Genomic DNA, 20,771 nt, shown 5'->3' on the forward strand with positions numbered 1-20,771 from the left:
GTATAACTACCCTAGGTTCACCTAGGGAATTTGTCCGACTTGTCCGAATAGCTGACCTGTCACTGACCCAACGCACTCAATAGGTGACTGAATACAGAGCGCTGCGGAGCACTCTGTCCGAATTTGACCATAGACTCAAAGGTTTTACTAAACCTTAAGTGCTGGCGGAGCACTTTGCTGGGGAGTTCGCTAACCCAATCGGGGTTCTGACTGATAGCTGCAGAGAGGGTGGAGCGCAGGCGTTGCTTCCAAACTGCGGGTGCTGGTCGTGTCCTGGTGGTCCTGTCCTGATCCTAATATGGTGGTCCTGTCCTGTCCTGGGGTGTCCAGTCTGCACCTGCTGTCCCGTTGATGTCTGTCCTTCCTGGGGGTATTTCCTGTCCTTAACTGGCCCATGGCCAGGGTTGGTTTTCACACCAGTCTAGGTAAATATCTTGCCGAAAAACTCTAAAACTGCACCTTTCTATTTTCTATCTTTGCTTCAATAAAGACATACCTTTGCATATGATAATTTTCCATACTTTCCGCAACCTTTGCATATCCTAAAGTCATTTCGCATTTAATTTCATAGCGTGTTCCTATGTTACCCTACCTTTTAGAAATCATTTTCTCCATTGCAGTTTGCAATTTTCTGATGAGATCTATAATTTTTCATATAAAACTGACTGAAGTAAATTTCTAGAGTTTTAGAGTATTCCACTTTTCGCTCTTATTATAGTTGTTTAGGATTCCTAAATTTCCAATTCATATTCATGCTCTGTAGTATAAATATATACTTGCTTAAACTTGCCCCTTTAAAGATGTCTATTCTTAAGTTCCCTTTTTAGCATGTTTCCTGTCGCACTATCATTTAGAAAACCTAAATGTTTACCCTTACTTTGTTCCTTTATGGATATGTGATTTTCGTCATCTTGATTATTGACTGCCTCTTAACTGTGAACCTTATATTTTCCGAAACTGAGTTTTAGATAAAATTCTTAAAACTTCCCAGTTGTCCGTGGTTATTTGATGAATATCAAAGTTATTAAAATTGGGTTTTGTATTTTGCTGCCTTTCCTTTTACAGCTAGCTCCCTGACCCATCGTGGTCATAGGTACCCGTAACGGTGGATGGTAAGTCGGGTACACTGGAAATAATCGAAAGGGACTCAATGATTATTGGTAGTGGATTGTAAGGTCATCTGATCAATGCATATGGTAAATTGAAGTACATGGGCCCGAAATCTAAGTGGTGTAATTATCGGTCGGGTGACCTGCGATCTCTATCAGTTTGTGCTTTCAGTAAATGGGTTGAAGCCTACCCCACCAAAGAAGCCACGGCGGTGGCAACTGCTAAAGCTTTAATTAAAGAATATTTCCCCAGATATTGCTTGCCCCGAATTATATGGTCGGACAATGGAACACATTTTAATTCGGCATTAGTTCAAAGTGTATGTGATGGTTTTACAGATTCGCAAAAAGTTCCATGCAGCTAGACACCCCCAGTCAGCAGGACTAGTTGAAAAATACAATGGCATATTAAAATTTAAAATTGCCAAGATCTGCGCAAGCACTGGAGTAAAGTGGCCTGATGCACTCCCTTTGGCATTACTATCCTTAAGAACGACTCCACACACGAGAACCGGGTTGTCTCCATATGAGGTCATTTTTGGCAGACCTGCCAACGTGTGGGGAGTCCCTAGACCTAGGTCCTTTAGAGACATTGATTATCCTTTGATGACAGATTATTTGTATGCCTTAACTAAAGATCTGCGTTCTATTCATCAACAGGTATCCGAGACATTGCGGCCGCTACCAGAGGGTCCTGGACATCGATTGGAACCCGGTCAGTGGGTTTTAGTACGGAATTACCAGAGGAAATCGAATTTGGAGCCGAAATGGTCTGAGCCCTATCAGATCATCCTCGTTACCAGGTCAGCTGTGAAGGTGCACGGGCGGAAACACTATATCCATGGGAGTCATTTGAAGCGACTCCCTCTACCTTTGCCCTTTGATTTGCAAAACCGCGAAGGAATTCCAAGCCAAGAAGGAGAATCGCCCCGGAGCTTTGTCCCTTTTTCAGAAGCTCGAGACAGGGGGCAGTCAAGTGAAACTGAGCCCCAAGTCGACAAAGTGGTGGCCCAATCAGCAGAGACCAGTATTAAGGGTCCATCACAAGATTCGGATGTATCTAATGCCCGTGCCACTGAGTTGTTTTCTGATCAGGAGCGACCTGGTCACTGCAAATACGGCCTGCGGCCCCGAAAACAGCGCGGTACTCCAGCTCCTCCTGATAGGAGATAGGTAAAGACTTGAGTTCAGAAACCTTGGATAGATTTGCTGGAGTACTGAGCGAGACACTGGACTGAACACGTTGAGAGCTTGGAACCTTGTGCTAAATAGCTCTGTTCAGAAAGAAAGACTGAATTAGGGGCTGCGGTTGTTCTACAAAACAAAGGAAATTGTTTGCTGCTTTGTCCAATGGATATGAATGACGAGAGTCTACCTGTGAGACTCTGAACGGACACAGGGAGAAGAACCCCTCTGGTGGCGTGCGTGCTTTGTGGATACAAAGATAGTTTTTTGGACTTATAGAGAGGGACCGAGTTATATCTGGACTTTTAGCAAGCATGTTCCCTTTTGCCCGATTTGCAATGGAAGATGAGAGACCACTAGCCCCTCGGCGATATATGGATAATATGCATTTGTTTTCCGGATGGTCCACCAGAGTGAAGGTGGCATTCGTTGTTTTTATCATTATTATTACGATTATTATGATGAGTGTGTTTGTATATCTAGAATTTCAGTATCCAGTACAGAAATTACTAGGCACCACTGTTGCCCCAGAAGAACATCTCTTTTACTCTTTACCCCCTCATAAGGCTAGACATAGAGAGACGTATATGAAAAATGCCTTTATAGAAATGTTGCATCAAACCCATTCTACTACAAATAAGACGAACTGTTGGGTATGTGGACTACTCCCTTCAGTTATGCACCAACATGAATTGTTTATTTCCCTACCAATGTCGTATTTAGCCAGTTGTGAAGCATGGTTCCAATTGTTATCATTGATGTATTCGCATTATTTAGCCGAACCGAAAATGTATACTGAAAAGGATTATGAGGCCATTTTAAAATACATAGAGAAACATCAGGGATTTGATGCAGCGGGAAATGAAGGAGAGGGCTCATTAGACCCTAATGCCTGCATGAATCTATATACTGATTATAAGAATGTTACCTGGCTAATGGAAGAAATGCAGGATTTTGAGCTCTTCAATGATACGATGTACTTTCAGCATTTTAAGGACCGAAATGTTACAAATGACAAGGCCTTATCAATCCCTATCATTAATACTACCTCCCCGTTCTGCATACAGGGTAGAGGCCATGTTAAGGTAGGCAGGAGTAGATGTAATTACACCTACACTCTACAAGTATACAGCACCCCACCTATGATTACCCCACCAGATGTTTATTTTGTGTGTGGTGAGAATGCCTACACATGGCTTCCCCGGGGTTGAGCAGGAAGTTGTTATCTTTCGTTTCTTAATCCCCCTGTATATATTGCCCCTCCTGACTATCATAGATCTCATCAGCTGATACAGAAAGAGGAAGTAGTGAGCCGGAACATTAGGAGTTACGATCTTGATGCCACTGATCAAACAGATACTTCTTTGCAGCAATTTGAAGATTTTGCGAAGGGACTTACTCCCTTCTGGGGGCCCATATTCAATAGTCGTAGTATAAGACGCTTGTCGAGGATAGTTGAGAATGTGGTCCAGACCACCACTGGAATACTCACTAATATCACAGTAGAACTTGCTGCGACAAGGCTTGTTTCGCTTCAGAACCGGATGGTTCTTGACGTCATCCTCGCAGATAGGGGAGGAGCCTGTCGTGTGATCGCCAGCTCTTGCTGCGTGTTTATTCCAGATTCAGCGCCCACTATTCATTTAGCTATACAGAAGCTACATCGATTGGCTAGTGAGGCTCATGTTGACAATGGCACCTGGTCTCTTAGCAGTTGGTTTTGGGGTCTTTTAGCCACCTGGGGTTGGAAGATATGTGTGATATTGGCAGGGGCATTTGGAGTAATCTTTACATGCTGCTTGTGTCTCCAATGCGGCCCTGCCTGTTGCTCGTTTGTGCCACCAGGATCACGTCAGCATTGCAATTTTCTCGACAGATCAAGGTAGAAAAACAGATGATCCAAAAGGAAGTAAACGACCTTATGCAAATAGATGAGGGGGTATTCGTAGAATAGAAGTATATGTATTGGCCATATTAGGCCAAAAGGGCCATCTGTAGGGATCGAATTCGTAATAAACATATTATTGGCCTAATATATCCAATATATTCATTGTTAACATATACTCGATTAATTAGAATAAGGTGCATTCATTTAGTTACCCGCATTTACTCTTTCTAGGATAGTACTATTGGCACAGCTGGAGCCATTTTGTTTCGTTTGTTAGTGTGCAAATGCGTTTTCCCTGAAATCACGTGACTATGTCTTTCTTTCTGTTCCATGGCGTCAGCCAGACCATGTTCGATGTCTGCTAACTGGTAGCTCAAGGGAAACTCAAGGTCGCACCTGCCTTCTTGGCGGGATGCGTACATTCTCACAAAGCCCGTTCTTGTCTTCCCCGGTTTAAGATAGACTGGGAGGCAATTGGTTGACCTGCCCCCAGGATAGCTGAAGCCTAGGATACTAGCAATCATTTGTGCCTTATATGGGTATTCCTTTTGGCCTGCTGACAAACTGTGTTTTTCCTTGTAGGGTGTCATTCTCGATGTGTGAAACGTATATATGCTCTGTGCTTTGAATATGTAATCAGTCTCCCCTGCGCACCTTAGTGGTTGTGTAGACCGGGGCTCCCCTGTCAGGGTTTTGTCTTTGATGAATAAACGATTGAACCTTCTCCATTGCCGACTGAATTATTGGTTATCCTCTAATTATATATGGGTTATTGGTAAGTGTGACCCGTTAGAATTAATTTGATCCCTTCAAACCTTTTACGCACGAGACCATCCACTAGAGCAGAGCCGCGAGTATTCTGTACTGCACAGGTACGGCAATGCAAGTTCAAATGCCGGTAATCCAATACCAAACGGTACGAACCGTCAGGTTTGGTCACAGTAAAAAGTGGGTTATTCATCGGAGACACACAAGTTTCAATTACACCTTGATATTCCAATTGCTCAAGGATTTCTGCCATGGAAGCCTTAGCTTCACGTCGCATGGGATATTGAGGTTGAGGCTGTGGCATTGACCGTAGGGGAATCTTGTGTCGGGGAGAAAATGTATCCCAACCACAGGGAGTACGGTACAAAGCTGAGCTAGGGCCTTAGCCCACCCTTCTGCAAAATTCAGCGCATGCTCTTTCGACACTGTGTGCGCGAAACTAGGGAGTATTACCTCCTCCCCTCTCGGAGCAGCGAGAACAAAAGGTGGGGGCCAGTCAGCCTCCGCTAACAAAATGGCATACGTTGTAGTTAGATTTCCCCATAATACTCCTTTTATTGTACGTTGTATGTCACCTTCAATTAAAAGTTGAATCTCAAAAAGCCTGTCAGGGGGAGCTACTCTAGTATCAGCTGTCTCTACAACAACATAAGTGTCAGTCGCAGTCACCTTCAGTAGTTGACGGAGCGCCTCGCGTACTATGGTAATCTCCGCCGCGCTGTCCAACAGCATCAGCGCCCAAGTCTGATTCCGAAGCTGCGTTCTCACGATAGTACGAACATATCTCGCTGTTAATGCGGAGACTTTCTTTTTCTGAAATTGGGGTCTTTTTGGTGTAGACTCGTCCTGCTTGCCTTTTCCGTCTTTTGGGCGAGGCTGGTCGCATCCCTGCTGGCCACCCCGACCTCTGCCGCCTCCTCCACCACCGGTCGATGAGGCCGATGAGTCCTGGAAAGAACGAGGACAGCATTGTTCAGAAACCTGAAAATGATCAGGTGATTTTATCGTCCCGCGATCGTGCAAGTCATAAATGCGTTCTTTAGACGTAGGCACGGGAGATGCAGGACGTGACTCTTGCTTCTGTTGTTGTTTACCCTGTTTTTTGTTCTCAGACCAATTCTGCTTTTTAGATTTGGGCTGTTCATCTTTTTCGGACTTCGGCCCTTGGGGTTGCTTTTCCTCTTTAGTAGAGAACGGCTTGACACCCTAACTATCACGGCCCACGGTCTTATAGGCCGCCGTAATAATTCTCGGTACCTATCGGGGTTTATCGGCATCGGGAACAGCCTGCAAAGCATTAGACACCTGAAAGCTTACCGCATCTCCCTTTACATTCGCAAGGACGAGATCGGAAATACGTCAAAAGTGCTGCATAGCCTCATTCCCAATTAAACCGCTGCCTCTGGTCCCTGCTCATCTTGAACACGCTTAATGACCGAGGGAAGGACAGTCATTGACGGAGTGCCGAAGCACCTCGTATACACTGCCGCAAAAATCTTACCCCATGACTCACATTTACCAGCTTCCAGTATCAAGTCTTTAGGCAAACTAATTGTAAGAATCCTGTGTTTTTCACCAGGAGTCGTGTTAGGAAATACTGCTTCCAGCTGGTCAAATTTCTCAGCAAGCCAGAAAGACATATCATCCTTATCTTGGGGACGCTTGCCCATTACTGCATTAACCATTACAGGACTAAGTTTCATTCCGCACGGTCCGGCTGGAAGCTCCGCAACACCTGGGGTCCCGCCCGGGAGATTGCGGGTAATGTATTGTGCTAAGGACCTAATAAAGCTAATCGCGACAGTATGTAGGCCTCTTAGATCTGCAACGGGAACCGCTCCTGCTTGAGGATGCTGTGTAAAAAAGGACCAAATGTAGTTGTCGTTAAAGAGTGGGGAAGGGCGCCATTAAACCAAACTCGGTGCTGCCAAGCATTAATTGGAACTTCCTGTGTCCTATAAGGAACATATTCTGCGGGCACGGCTGTGTGAGTATATGTGTGGAACACACCAGTATTCTCGTTCACAGCAGGGAAGGTCATCCATGAGTAAAAGATCTCAAAAGGGTAAGTTACTTCAGCACTCACAACTAAGATTACTGCCATGCCCTCCAGTCCGACGTTATAAGTTTGCAAATGATTGCGAACCGCAATCATACTATGCTGCAGTATATCAACGTCACACATAACGACACAGTAAGAAAGTGGTACAATGAATGAATCTATGTAGCACAATGGGATAGTAATTCAAAAGGAAACCGTTTTGATAGATTCAAGCTTGAAAAGACCTATGTAACTATAGGTAGGTTTATCCGTCAGTACCGTTATCCGGAAACTATAGTGAGGTGGTTAAGGACTGATATAAGCTCTACTCAAGCGCCTTGTAAATACGACCAAACCACGTTGGGCGTCATGTAGCAGGGATTCTGCTCCTACACAGAACTGTGCATAGCGACTAAGGACCTCAGTGAATTAGGGTGTACCAAAACCCACCTTAGTACCCAAACCCCCTACCAGACTAGCAATCAGTGACTCATTGGGTCTTCATCCTATAGCAAAAACACCAATGATTAGTCAACCCAGAACATGCGACTTAGGTTACCTCAGGTAAGGTGGATAACAAGAGCACTCTTTTGTTACAGTCTTAGACCGGTCCAAACAAGGAGTAAATAAAGACATGTGCAAGTTTTAGATTGTTTATTTCTAACGCCGTGTTCTCATGCGCAGTACCTTAGATAATACAAGCAAACATATTATCAGAAACAAGGTTGTCAGCATTGTTACTATTCCATGAAATACAAAAGGAGAAAGCATCTTATAATGCTAACGGGAAACAGGTTTAAAATATACCTATATTTCACCCTCCCTAGCTCGTGAGTGGTTTATAACTAAAGAAGGTCTCATAGGATTACTTGGACGGCCCCATACCTCTGATACTCAGCAGTAGTGGATCACATCGAGTTCTGCACAAGCTGTAAGGATACGAAAGTTCTCCAAGTGTGTCCGATCATGCCTGCACAGTGCATTATTAAATGCGCCAGTATCAGAGGTGGCTACAGCTGCATTTGTGTTATGTCTAGAACGTGCGAGGATCATTCCCAATAACAGACACAGTGTCCAAGATAACCTTGATGGTCTCGGCTCTCTATGTGCAGACTAAACTAGCGAGGCAGTTTAGAAATGAAGCATAACAAGCTATTCTCATGTGAAGCAAAATACTCAGCCTTCTCTAAACAATATCGCAAGTGTGTGTCGTGTGCAAAGCAGAGCAGGAAAGCAAACATGGCGTTTAAGCTTCTAATAAACCCATGCTAACTTAACACTGTGTGAATGTAAGGCTCGCCCCCACTACAAGATCACACTCCAGTCAACTGCAGCACCTGCCCCAACATAGCACACAATCCCAATGCAGGCAGATGATGAATCCTCCAGCATTACCTGTTTATCTGAAGGGCACCACAAAAGTGAGAGGGTTCTTATTCACAGATAACCCGATCTAACCCCGCTGTTAGAAATGGGGTTTCTGGTTGGCTTGGGTATGCACCTAAACCAGGCAGAAACCACCACTCTAGTCAGGGTAATTGAGTTACACACTGAATGTAAGCCCTACTCACCACCTTGGTAGAGTGGCCGAGCAGTCAGGCTTATCCCAGAGGTAATGTGTAAAGCATTTGTGTAACACACTGTTGGACTTGGCCCTTTTTCCCTAAATTTTTCGCTTTTGTGGGAATAAACATGTCATGTTGAGGTGTAAGATGGAAAATGTTAAATACTGCGCAATGGTGTACGCAGGGTTAGTTTGACCATTGTGTGAATGTTACTTTTCAAATGGATGCCATTGCTGTGTGCTTATGCCTGTCTGCGAAGCTGGGTTGCCAGTCTAGTTCTTTGTTTCCCAGCCACCCCAGCTTTTGGAGGGAAGCCTGGCACCCAGGGTGCTCTACACCTCCCCCTAGACCAGCTGGGGCCAGTTCCCCAGGGAAACTTCCAGAGGCTTCCAGCTCTTTCTGGTAGGTAGGGTGAGGGGTGTATAAATAGCGGAGTTGGGGTGCCATGTGCTCAAACTGAGCGTGGACTTGAATGTGAGGGGACACTCTGCCAGGAGGTACCACTGCATGGGCCTGTGTACTGGCGCCTGTGCCCAACTGTAACGCCTCTGCTGTCCACAGGGCTAGTGCGAGCCCCGCTCCTGGAGTAAGGCTGTGTGTTGGGACTTTTGTATTGTGAATGAGTCGGTGTAATGTACTGAGTTATATCTCAGAGTGATATGTGTGTTTGTTGTGGGATAGGGATATACGAGGTGTCTTGTGGTGTGGTTTGTGCAATCTAGTGGGCGGGATTACAGTAAGCAAGAACATACGCTGAAGCAAAGGTAGTAAAATCTGGGAGCCAAATCGGAGACAACGTTGGACAAAGACATGTTTCCAAAAATAATTGCAGAACAACTTCATCCTTTGCCTTCAGTCAACCTCAGGGCCCTGTTAGGTGAGCATTTTGCCTCTTTTCAGTAAAGTGTATCTAAATCTATCACTTCTCAGAATTCCAACTTCCTGATGAGTGAATAAGCTGAAAAGTGACAAGACTGAGGAGTCAAGTATGACACTAATTTTTATATCATTAAAAAATTTACAATTATAATAAAAATGTATTCTCTGATATCTTAGTAAAATATCAATGCTACTAAAAAAAAGGTAAATGTGAGACAGTTGTTGATTGGGGCTTAAAATGTGATATAACCCCTTGACCGCTGCGCAAATTCCGCTGCGGTGCTGTGGAAATAATGAGTGGGTGGGGTCCTCAGACGCCCACCGTGATGCGTGACCCCTCCCGGCTGTCACGCGCACATAAGGGTTGGCAACAGGATTGACAGTGACCTGAAACCTAATTGGTTGTTTAACTGTTATGCTGTTATAATATGTTTAAGGGGTTCTCTTACCTTACGTTTCATACTCTCACGGTTCTAGTAGAATGCCAGATGTGCCGAATGTAGGACCACCAGGAAATAGAAGCAGCCTTCCTGAAGACACATGAAGACGTTAACAGTCCCTCGGTGTTTGTAAAACACTGACTATAACAAAAGGTATGTTCCACAGTTTGTGAAACACAGAGATTGCAATAGGCAGACTCCAACCTCGACTGAGCTGGCACCTCTCTAGCTCCAAGCCAAGAAATGACCAGAGATGCCACATTCTAGAGCTCAGAAACGTGCTTTCATAATGGCTCTGACAGGTTCTGTGATGATGCGCAGTGGCAAGGGCCATGTGGGCTTCCATGGTAACCAGGTGTAAGCATCATAGCAGCACCACTACGAGCTTCCTCAGAACCCCGTGCTTATAAACAAACGTAGTTAACATGTTAATAACCCCTGCCCCTTCCACTCCGAGTCCCCGACTTCCACTCTCTATGACAGTTACTTTCTGCTGTGCTTTTTCAAATGAGAGTCCAGAATTCCCAGCTCTTCTGTGCAGATTCAGAAGATTCGGAAAATCTGATGGATTTATGAAAGCACACGAATCCCTCAGATTTCCTGCAGAAAGTTTGCTGGGGCGAGTGAGTGAAATACAAAACGGTTTGTGGTATCTTCCATTACTGTAGGAGGACTGCCGCATGTGCCACCCCTGCCCCTGCTGTCGCTTTGGAACGCGCTATGGTGACATCACTTGGAATGTCACCACAGACAGAGTTCTAAGGCGAGCGCCGGACGGTACTGCGGAGGCGGCATGTACGATGCCAGTCAGCTGTGGCTGGGGTCTGTCTTACGATATTGAATAAACCCACTTGTTAATTCTATCGCCTGTATTTGTCATCTGTTCACCATCACTACACGGTTCTCACAAATCCTTGCTATGCATTTACTCTCCCCAAAACACACAACACTATAGAGAAACTCGACCATCCTTATATGTCCTATATGATTCAAAGCAGAGCGATTGAACATTCTGGGAGTTAAGGCAACCAGAATTCATGTATTTGACCAAACTTAAAGTAGGAGTCTCATGTCAGACCCTACGATAGAAACATTGCTTCATCTGTACAAAGGTAAACTGGAAGCTGAATGCTCGCCACACTGATCTGGATATTCAGGGGCACAGTTACCACTGGTTCAGCAGGTGTAGTGGCACCAGGTCTCAGAGGCCTGAGGGACCCTCTGAGTCCTGAATATTGCTGTATTTTATCAATCAAACGGCAGACAGAAGGCCCATTTACTTCTTTGCACCAGAGAACGACACACACTAGCTACGCTACGATGAATACCCCCCATGTTAAATGTGGTCTTCTGTAAGTCGCCAGTTTGAATGTGGTGAGGCAGAATCATTCTTCTGAGGTCAGTATATTGAGTATCATAAATTGGGTAACAACCATATCTGCCATGTACAGCTATAAGAATGTAGAATGAAGTGCTGTATAAAAACATATTTAAAGATTTACAGGACAAAGTTTGTTAGTTTATTCTTATTAAAGAATCACAGAAAACACAATTGAAATCAGATTGGTTGTGTGCATTCATGTAACACTTCATAATCGCCGTAAGGCAATGAAAGTTACTTACTCATCCCGTTTTGACACAGTAGCTTGGCATAACATTGAAGTGGAAAGAGGGGAAGTACAGAATGCTCAGGCATCAGAAGCTAGCTCTTGGGTGGATAGTGTGTGTGTGTGTGTCTGTGTGTGTGTGCGTGCGTGCGTGCGTGCGTGTGTGTGTGTATACGTTTACTACTCTTTGGTATTCCCAAACTACGAGCAAAATGTTACTACTAGTCATTTTACGACTGCAGAGACTCTAAACTCTTGATGGAGCCTCTGCTATCTGTGTGGAGGACTACACATTGCAGTCAAGCTAAGACCTACACATGTCAAACTAAATAGTTATTAGATACACCTGGAAAAAACAATTGATGCCTCTTGACATTCATTTATTTTCAACAACATAAAAACTGGTCACATCCAAGCCTCTGCTACTTCACTCTTTATTTTCAACAGTGCTAACTGACTGCTTACTTGAGTTCCTGCTTGAAACTATGCTGCCTGTACTGCGGAGTACGTGTAATTGTTCTGATGAGGAGGCAGAACTGATCAGCACTCCTTTATTGTGTGTAACTACAAGATGTTACATGGGCTGCCCCATACTATGTGTTACCAAAGGGGATGATGGACGGAGCACTTGAGCAAATCAAACACTCACCCCCAGTCAACTGATCTGGGTTTAATCCATCATCATTCTTTAGCTCACTCCACCACCACAGTGCAGACATGGCCATATGCAAATCAGTCTGACCCCGTGCCTCATGGGAACAGTCCAGCCCGAATTGCCAAGCCATGTCTTCCCTGGACCGGAAACAAGCATCCTGCGACCGATTTCGGGTTCATAACCCTCATCAGCCAGACTATCTTGAATCCAGTGGCAGAGTGAGCAAGGGACCAACGTCTGGGCATACTCTGCCAACTTAGGGCGAACAAAGCAATACCAACGGGATGATGGGCGGAGCGCTTGAGCAAATCAAACACTCACCCCAGTCAACTGATCTGGGTTCAATCCATCATCATATGTGTGGCACAGAAGGCAGCCTTTATGGTAGCATTTGACTGATGGGGTGAATGCATTGAGGGAGGAGGTCCGGGTCATTGGGAATATCTAGGAATCATGGCAGGATGAGATGAGACGGGTGAAGAAGAAATTCACCTGGATAGAGATGGCTGGCGCTCTTCCTGGAGGAGCAACTAGATTCAGTCTCCATCATACCCCTCTCGAGTAGGGAATGTACCATGGCAAATACAGCACAGGGGGCGACACAGCAATCATTGTGTCTCCCCGCGACGTATGACAAAGCAGGGTAAATGCTTTTGGGAGGTGCCAGAGGGGGTTTTCAGGGCGGTTCAGTCAACGAGGCAGCCAGTTTCAGGGGCACAGTCCCATTAGGTGTATGGTGCAGTCAGAATGTGACCCTCCACCTCTTGTTCCAGAGTTGTGTGGCCCTGACTGAGAACTCCTGGCCACCCTGTCTCTCCTTCTGAAATTTAGGAATGCATAGAAGGCTTGAGGTTGAGGAGCGAAGATCTATCGGAGGTATATAACTTTAACATTTCCTTTGCAGAAAAACAGGGCAGTTTAGTGAATCGCTCTAAAAACAATACATAATGATTTGAGCACAATCATGTCTTTCACTGGAAGCCAAAGGAGCTCTGCCAGAGCTCGAGAAGATGAACAGTGCCTAGGTACATTCAGAGGGAGCTTAGTGGCCTTTGCTTTTACTTGATAGAGTCTTTTGACTAGGAATTCTGGGGCGTCTAACAAAAGAGCGTTACATTAGACACAAGTCTGCTCAGGATCATACACGGTACTGCAAATACCCTTGCAGATGGTGCTAAAACAGGTAAGCTTTAACTAAGAGTGTGGAGCAGGGCAAAAAAATTCACAGCAGCCTTGTTAACATGGGACTCCAAGGATACATTTTTGTCAAAGTAGATCCCTAAATTATTGACTGTGGATGACACTACTAGGCTGACACTGTTCAACCAAGGATGGAAATTAGAAAGACATCTGGCTTATCAGTCGAGCAGCAGAGAATCTCAGTTTTGTCTACATTAAACTTTAAGGAGCTGCTGCTCAGCCGAATTGTTGTGAAACAAGTCCAGTAGCTCCTACTGAGAGTTATCCAAAGAGAGGATCAGCTGGTTGTAATCCGCGTAGTTGACAACGTTGATACACTAAGATCTAATAGGAGCTGCAAGTGGGCGCATATATATATTGAAAGGAACTAGGCTTAGTGCTGAGAGTCGCAGCACTTCATGTTCTACTGATTTAAACATGGAGCGGAAAGGGGTGAGTGATGTAGCTTGCGTTCTATCTGTTAGATAAGATTAGATCCAGTCAAGTACTCGCCCACATACCCGATCTCCCATGATCCGGAAATTAGGATCTTGTGCTTAACTGTGTCAAAGGCGGCTGAGAGATCAAGTAGCACCAATGCTGCCATTTGACCTTGATCCACTACTCATCCAAAGCAGAACTAAAGCGGATTTGGTGCCATGAGCAAGCCCGAAGACAGATAACTCACGAGCAATATCAAATATCTTTTTCGTGCTATTTGAAGCTCCTAGAATGGATTTGGCATAGCATTCCTCTTTAGCCTTGCACACATATTTTCAAAGTTGTTTAAGGCATACTTTAATTGTTGTTTATACTCAACTAAATAAGACGTGCCATTTTCTCTCCAACTTTTTACAAGCTAATTTGGCCTGTTTTAAAATCTAGGTATGTCAAGGCGCAGAAGGTCTTAAGCAGGCTTTGACCCCTTTAAGAGATGTTTCTTTTTCTAGTGCCTCTGTAATCATCCATTGTAAAGCATTGTATTTGTCTTCGACCTCACACTTTACTATGAAAGCATGCTCCCACATCAGAGGTATGTATTTGTTTCCACTATGTGGGCCAGTTTGGTCCATGCTCTACGAGCAACTGGCTTTGAAGACCCCCAGCCTGGAGTTAAATACTTTGAACACTTAATATAGAAGGCCTCCCTTCTGGTGTGACTGACTCAGAGGAGTAACACCCCCCATGAAGATAATGTCTCCCCATGCAAAACTAAGGTCCCGTGTGTGCCTCTGCTGATGGGTGGGCCCTTGCACTGGGCGCTGAACTCCCAGCATTTCACAGGAACCCACGTCGGTCCTTCGAGTATTGCACTGTCATCCGCCAAAATATTAACATCACCAAGAATAAAAATGTTTAGAGTGTGAGTGGGCCAAATCTGAGATGTAAACAGAGTAGGCGTGCACAAAAGAACCACAGACCCCGGTGACAGGAGCACAGTATTCCAGAAAGAGAGCTGCCCTTCCGCTCCTAGGTCCTCAGCTCTCTCAAAGTTATCCAGATTCATGGTAACGAAGTCCCAGCAGCCCTCTAAGATTATGGCTACTCCCCCCACGCCCCCTGCCCTCTCTAAAGACGATCTAAGACCTCGCTGCTCATAGGGGTGGATATGCCAAAATGAGTATTCGAGACACCCCGCAGTGACACCCATGTGTGTCTCCGCACGTGTTAGTATGGATGTGTGTGGGCAGGCAAGTTGTGACAATCGGCCTTAGGTCACCGCCTTCCCAGCAGCACCAGCAGAAGGTTCATGGCAGGATAATTTTTGTGGTTTTTGTTTTTTTCAGGAATTTTAATAAAAACCGTGTCTCACCTGCTCTTTTCCCCTTACACTGCAAGAGACAATCGCCCATAAACCAGTGATGTGTGATGACACGTTGAAAAGTTACTATTGTGACGTGTCCTTGGTATAAAAGGCTGGTGTTGGACCTGGGCCTCTTGGCAGGGTCATACCTAAACTTTTTGCCTTCCTCCAATACTCTCTCTGACCTGTTTTTGTTGGTTTAATGACTCTGGGCACTTTGCCACTGCTGACCAGTGCCAAAGTGTATATGCTCTCCCTGTGCCAAATGTATATGTGATTGATATACCAGATTGGTTCATTGGATTTACTGTCAGTCCCCAGTAAAGTGCACCAGGAGTGCCAGGGCTTGTAAATGCCAACACTGCTAGTGGGCCTGCAGCGCTGGTTGCGCCACCCACAGAAGCAGCCTTAAAATGTGTCTAGGGTCTGCCATTGCAGAACCTGCGTGCAGTCTGGTACTGTCATGCTGGCTGGGCAAGTGCACACACTTGCCAGCCCCTAAACCTTCCCTTAACTTCATATTAGTCACCCCTATGGTAGGCCTGAGGGCAGGGTGCATTGTAAGTATAAGGTAGGACATGCCCTGATGTGTGTGGCATGTTCTAATAGTGAATTACTGCCAAATTCGTTTTTCACTATTGTAAGGCTACCAGTTCCCTTCTAGGCCAGATGGGCTGCTGGAATTATTACACTCTATAATCCCAGCAGGCTCAGGGAACATGGTAGAAATTAATGTTTAGTATGCCTGAACTCAGAATAATAAAATACTTCTTTTAGTAAAGTTTATTTTTATATCCTGTGTTTGCAAATGCTACTTTTAGAAAGCTAGCATTTGCTTGTCTAACCATTTCAGCCCGCCTCTGCTTTTGTGTGTATCTGACTGTCTGAGTGTGTGAGTGACAGGGCTGGGAGTTGACAGGTGGTGAATAGCAGGATGACACCTTAGTGGGTGGTGGGAGTTTCCCCTGAATGATGCATCAGGCTGTGCTCTGCCTCCACAATGCTGGCTCCGCCCTCCTGGGGAGCGACTGATGACTCAGCCTGCACCTGGCCCAGGAAGGACCGAAGCTTGTCAACAAAGTGCTCAGGCTGCCCCTGTCCTCACAATGCCAGCTCCGCCCCCCTGGGGAGCGGCTGATGTGCCTGCCCTCACACTGAATGCAGAAGCAGAAGTACCCACCACAAGTGCTCAGGAGCTGAGAGCAGTTAGGCAAAGGCCCCCCTGGCCTGTAAGAACAAAAGAAACTGGGTATAAAAGTAGGAGCCCTGCTCCTTGTAAATTAGATCCTGTTTGCGCTACAGAAGAAACTCTGCCGGAAGAGAAGGACCTGGAAGGACTACAAGGAGGAGTGCTGTCTCTGGCCTGTGTCTGGTGCCTTGCTGCAGAAGGAGAGGAAAAGAAGAGACTATAAGAGACTTTTGCTTTTATTTGAACTTTGTGCCAAACTCTGCTGGAAGATCTCCAAGGGCTTGCCTCTGAACTTGCCCCCTGACCAGCGCCCCAGGAACAGTGGGCGCTACCCCCTGAAGAAAGCTACTGTGTGTGCTGCTGATCGCTGCAGCGCTGACTGAGGAGTCTGGGAGCGTTGTGCATCCCTGCCACGCTCCCCGTGATCCAGGACATTGATATCCCCCCGAGCACCGTGACAGGGGCCCAAAGCGACAGCAAGCAGCCGCCGCTGGCCCGAGCACCATGACTGCCTCTGCCTGGGAGCCCCGAGAGCAACGTGAAGGAGGACCCGTCCGGTCCAAGCCCCCGAGTTGACTGCGCCTCGCACTGTCAACCCCTCGGCGAAGACGGACTGCCGCCCTGCGATAACCCCCCTCTGGTCGGCATCCTGCCCGACAGCTCAGCTGTGAGCGCACAGCTGCAACCGGCACTTTGGCTGGGTATGTCCCGCACTTGGGGACCGTACTGCCACTGGCCGCCACCTCACAGCCGCCGCCTTCAGGGTCGGAGCGAACTCCAAAGGAAGGACCCTGCCGCCACCAAGCACCGCCGCCCCGGGTGACCCGTGACCTGCCCGGCTGAGAGCCGCCGCTCGCCGCGACCCCAGAGAAGCAACGCGACGTGGGACAGGCCCCCCTTCCAGCCGTCCGCTCCACAAGAATTTAAAGGTACTGTGTCTTTGCCCTTCGCGGTGCGAGCGTCCTGCAAATTGAGCTCGCACCGCGCTGTGTGACCTCGGGCGCCCCGGGAGCCTCGCAGCTGCTGGCTGCCTCACAGCGCGAGCCGCCCCTGAGACAGAGGCTCGCCCTGCTCCTGGCCCCCGAGGCCCCGCCTGACGCTCCCTGTGGCCCGCGGCCCCCTCTCCTCGAGTCGAGCCCCGAAGGGTGACTCATTTCCAGAGCGGACCCGGCCTTGTCTTTCGCGGCTCACGCGGGAAGCGTGAGCTTTGGCAGGCCGGGCCCGATTTTCTCCGAGAAAGCGAGCGGAGACAGCGGGAAGCGCCTTGAGGCGCTATAAGACATTGAACCTTTCCAAACCTGGGCAGAAGGCCCAAAAGATTACATTTGCTTAAGAACTGTGACTTTTTGCTACAAGTAACTGAACCTGCATTTTAAAGTAACCAAGACTGTATTTACAAGCCTGCTTAAACAAAATATAAAGAGAATATATTTTTTACAAATACAGTTTGGTGTCATTGTGTGGTGGGTTGGTTGTGATGTGTAATATTGCAAATGTTTAACCCTATGTGCCCCAGAGATTAGCCTAGACTGCTTGCGCCACACTACCTAGAGGGTAAGCAGAGGTTGTTTCTTGAAGGTAACCCTCAGCCCTGACGTGGAAGAGAGGGTCCCTGCTTGTCGCCAGTGCTGCACTGCGCCAACCAGAGACTACCCTTTCCAACAGCTGGTAACCAGAAAGCCGCAGCATTGCACTCATGAGCACCGGACAGAGAGGACCACTGCTGGCGGCAGAAGCTGAGGCCGCGAGAGGTGGAAGCGGCAGGGACCTATCAGGCTCCAAAAAGAAGTGGGTGGGTATGGGTCCTCTCTCCCTTTCCTTCCTCCCATCTTGCTCTCTCCCTTTCCTCTCCTCACCCCCTGCCATTCCCTCCCCCTCTTCCTCCCCTTCTCCCTCACCCTTATCATTCCCCTCTATCTCCCCTTCCCCTCACCTCCCTTCCCCTTGCTCTCTTCCCTTTCCCTCTCCCTCACCCTCTGCCTTTCCCCTCCCCCTTCCCTCTACCTTTCCTCTCACGCCACCTTTCCCTCCCTTCCCCATCTCTCCCTCTGTTTTCCCTCCGCCTCCCCCTCTCTCTCTCCCCTTCTCATCGCTCCTTCCCCTCTCCAATTTCCACCTACCTCTTCCTTTCCCCTCACCCTCTCCCTTCCTCTCTCACTTCCCCTCTCTTCACCCTTCTCCCATTGCCCCTCTCTTCCCCTCTCCTTCCTTTCTCCATTCCCTGCTCCCTCACTCTTGCCTCTTCCTCTCCCTCCTCCCGTTCCCTTCCCCCTCACATTTTTCTTTTTTTCTACCCCTCACCCTTTCCCTTTCCCTCACCCTTTCTCTTTACCTCCCCCTCCCCCTTACCCTCTCCTTGCCCCTCCCCCTTTTCTTTCCCTTTCCCTCTCTCCCTTCCCTTCTCTTCACCCTTCACCCTCCTCTTACTTCTCCTCACCCTCTCCCCCTCCCCTCTTCCCTCTCCCTTCCCCTCTTCTTCCTCCCCTTCTCCTCACCCTTCCCCTCTACCTCTTGCTTCCCTCACCCTCTCACATCCTCGCTCCCTTTCCCTCAACCTCTGCCTTTCCCCATCTCCTTCTTCCTTCACCTCTCCCTCACCGTTCCCTCTACCACCCCTTCCCCTCCCCTTCCTCTCCCTCCCCTCTTCTCCCCTTCCCCTCCCTCTACATCTCCCTCTCCCTTTACCCATCCCTTTCCCTCACCCTCTCACTTTCCCTCACCCCTATCCTTTCCCTCACCCCTCTCCTCTCTCCCTTCCCACTCCCCCTTTCCTCTTACCCTCCCTCCCCCCCTTTTCTTTCCCTTTCCCTCTTCCCTCTCCCTTCCCCTCTCTTCACACTTCCCCCTCCCTCTCCCTTCCCCTCTCCCTCACACCCTTTCCCTCTACCTTGCCCTTCTCCTCACCCTTCCCCTTCCCCTCTCTCCCTTTCCCTCATTCTTCCCTTTCCCTCACCCTCTCCTCTCCTCTTCCCTCCCCTCTTCCCTTCTCCCCCTCCCCCTCCCCCTCTTCCTCTCCCTTCCCCTCTCCCTTTCCCCTCTCCTGTTCTCTTCACCCTTACCCTCTCTCTCCCCTTCCCCTCACCCTCTCCCATCCTCTCTCCCTTTCCCTTCCTCTCACCCTAGCTCTCTCCTGTCCCTCTCCCTCACCCTCTGCCTTTCCCTCCCCCTCTCCCCTTCTCCTTCCTTCACCTCTCCCTCACCCTCTACCTTCCCCTCTACCTCCCCCTTCCCCTCCGCTTCCTCTCCCACTCCCTCTCCCTTTCCCTCACCCTCTCACTTTCCCTCACCCTCACCCCTCTTCTCCACCTTTTCCTCCCCACTCTCCCTCTCATCTTACCCTCTCCCCTTTTCTTTCCCTTTCCCTCTTCCCTCTCCCTTCCCCTCTCTTCACACTTCCCTTTCCCTCGTACCCTTCCCCTCTACCTTACCCTTCCCCTCTACCATACCCTTCCCCTCACCTTTCCCCTCTCTCTCTCGCACCCTTTCACCTCTACCTTGCCCTTCTCCTCACCCTTCCCCTGACCCTCTCTCCCTTTCCCTCATTCTCCCCTTTCCCTCACCCTCTCCTTTCCACTTCCCTCCCCCTCTTCCCTTCTCCCTTCCCCTTCCCCTCTCCCTTCCACTCTCCTGTGCTCTTCACCCATACCCTCTACCTCTCCCTTCCCCTCAACCTCTCCCATCCTCTCTCCCTTTCCCTTCCTCTCACCCTTGCTCTTCCGTCCTTCTCTCTCACCCTCTGCCTTTCCCTCCCCCCCTTTTCCTTCCTTCACCTCTCCCTCACCCTCTACCTTCCCCTCTACCTCCCCCTTCCCCTCCTCTCCCACTCACTCTCCCTTTCCCTCACCCTCTCACTTTCCCTCACCCATCTACCTTGCCCTTCCACTCTCACTCACCCTCTCCCTCTTCCTCTCCCCTAACCTCACCAGCACTCTCTCCCTTTTCCTCATCCTCATCTTCTCCCTTTCCCTTACCCTCTCCCCTTTCCTTCCCCTCTTCCCCACTCCCTCACTCTCTCCTACATTCCTCTCTCTTTTCCTTTCCCCATCCCCATCCCCTCTCCCTCACCCACCCTCTCCCTTCGACTACCCCACTCCCTTCCTCTCTCCCCTCCCTTTCCCTCTCTCTTTCCTTACCCTCTCACTTTCCCTCACCTGCTCCCTTTCTCGTTTCCACCTCTCCCACCCCTCCCCCTCTTCCTTCCCCTCCCCCTTCTCCGTCTGCCTTTCCCTTTCCCCTTTCCCCTCCCCTTTCCCTCTCCCATCCCTCACACCACCTCTTCCTCCCCCTCTCCATCTCTCTATCTCCCCTCTGTTTTACATCCACCTCTCCCTACCCCCTTCCCCTTTCCATTTCCCCTTTCCCTCTCCCTTACCCTCTCTCTTTCCAACTCCATTCCCCTCTCCTATAGCCTCTACCTCTCCCTTCCCCTCACCCTCTCCCTTCCTCTCTCACTAACGCTTCT

At 48.1% G+C, this 20,771-nt stretch overlaps 1 long non-coding RNA gene across 1 annotated transcript in view; it reads right to left on the bottom strand.

Annotated features, from left to right (window-relative positions):
* The window catches only part of LOC144771861 (uncharacterized), a 66,633-nt gene extending 56,060 nt beyond the window's left edge, over positions 1-10,573 (bottom strand). The window contains exon 1 of the long non-coding RNA XR_013599521.1: positions 9,885-10,573. This is a non-coding gene — a long non-coding RNA (uncharacterized LOC144771861). The remainder of the gene's footprint in view (positions 1-9,884) is intronic.
* Positions 10,574-20,771: the final 10,198 nt, after the last annotated feature.

Source organism: Lissotriton helveticus, chromosome 8 (genome assembly GCF_964261635.1).
Source record: "Lissotriton helveticus chromosome 8, aLisHel1.1, whole genome shotgun sequence".
In the NCBI taxonomy this organism is placed as follows: Eukaryota; Metazoa; Chordata; class Amphibia; order Caudata; family Salamandridae; genus Lissotriton; species Lissotriton helveticus.